The sequence below is a fragment of the Ovis canadensis genome, chromosome 17, assembly GCF_042477335.2.
Source record: "Ovis canadensis isolate MfBH-ARS-UI-01 breed Bighorn chromosome 17, ARS-UI_OviCan_v2, whole genome shotgun sequence".
Taxonomy (NCBI): Eukaryota; Metazoa; Chordata; class Mammalia; order Artiodactyla; family Bovidae; genus Ovis; species Ovis canadensis.
The window spans coordinates 48,866,099-48,867,718 of record NC_091261.1 but is presented as its reverse complement, the minus strand read 5'-3'; the positions used below and the strand labels follow the sequence as shown (position 1 = coordinate 48,867,718).

General features: G+C 50.9%; 1 pseudogene; it reads right to left on the bottom strand.

The window, feature by feature from the left end:
- Positions 1 to 653: 653 nt before the first annotated feature.
- Positions 654 to 1,257, bottom strand: LOC138422796 (histone chaperone ASF1B pseudogene; annotated as a pseudogene).
- Positions 1,258 to 1,620: the final 363 nt, after the last annotated feature.

Sequence of the window (1,620 nt, the reverse complement as noted above, 5' to 3'; positions counted from 1 at the left end):
GACTCAAAGGAGAGTCAACCATCTTTTCTTAGTATCCTACTGATCACCTTTATGGGAATAGAGTTTTCCAGAGTGCTACTGAATTGAAAAGACCTAAAAATCATCCTAGTAAAAGGACAAGAAAGTGTGTCTGAGTCCATCTTCTACCAAGACTCCTGGCCTGGGACTCCAGAAAGCTGAGTGGATCTGCTCAGATGGTTGGGAAGGGTAGTGAATGTCAGAACCTTTGGCCCAACAGGGTCAGAGCCTTGCCAGGTATTAACCAAGAAAGCCTCAACACAGAGTGGTCTATTAGAAGAGTTTTGGGTTAATGGCACTCCCTGGATGATGGTGACACAATGGCCCACAGATGGGGTTTATAGTGTATGTGGAAGACAGAAAGGACACAAGACAGAAAGAATTAAGGGCTGAGTACTTGCTTCTTTCAGGCCTGGGCAGTAGAGGGGAGATTATCCTCTGGGCCAAGGCTAGAAGAGACCAGAAGCCCCTTTCTTCCTGGGGTCCAGGTTTTGACTGCTCTGGATAGCTCATGGCCCCAAAGTCCTCCACATGGCTTCCCCGAGACTCTCCAGGAGGCCTGGCTGTCCCTCCAGATGTGCCAGGAGACTGGTTGTAGTCCCAACTGGGCCAAGGTAGGGCCTGGAGTCCAATAGTTAGATGAAGTCAATAGAGTTCTGATGGAGGAGGCCCATTTTGCAGCCAGGGAGACCCAAGCCCTTGATACCAGTGCAGCTGAGGGGGAGACAGCAGCCCAGGGCAGGGTCCTGGTTCTCTATGGCTTCCAACCTGTTGGTGTTGTTGTCCCAGTTGATGTGGAAGCAATTCACCCGGGGATTTGAGGCCAAGATGTTCCACTGGAGCTGAGAGAAGTCTGACTTCAGGGGCGGGTTCTCACACAGCTAGCTGCTGAGGTACCCATTGTCGAGGTTGTCGCTGACTCGGATGAACTTCTGTCTGTGGTCGCTGCAGGTAATGAGGACCATGGTCACTCCCAGGGCATCTGTCTCGAGGATGAGGGATGAATTGGGGGCATCCACCTGAAAGATGAACATGTGTTTCCCTGCCGGGACAGGGCCGACCAGCAGAGTCTAGGATTTGATCAAACTCACTCTCAGCTGAGCCAATATAAACGATCTTCCACTCCAGGTAGTCTGCCAGGGCCTCATTGCACTCGAAGCTGATCTCGAACCAGAAAGCGCTGTGGAAAAGGCTCGGAGTTTCCCGTACCACCATGCTCAATACTGACACCTTAGCCATCGCCTCGTAGGGTTGCTGCTGAGGCCAGAGCTGGGGCCGAGCCGGCAACTGGGTCTTGTCAGATCAGCAGAGTAGCTTTGTCCAAATCAGCTCCCGCCTCCTCTGACTGCGATCTGAAGTTCCACTCCAGTATTCTCTGGAGAATCCCATGGACAGAGGAGACCGGCAGCTATCGTCCATAGAGTTGCAAAGAATAGCACGAGTGAAGTGGCTTAGCACACAGGCACATGCCTGGTGTACTTGAGGAACCACGAAAGAGATAATGTGACTGGAGCAGAAAACAAAGAGAGAAAAGATGACAATAAAGGTTTGAGGACATAGTAACAAATCTTGTGGGTCAAGAGAGGATTTTTTAATGTAAAA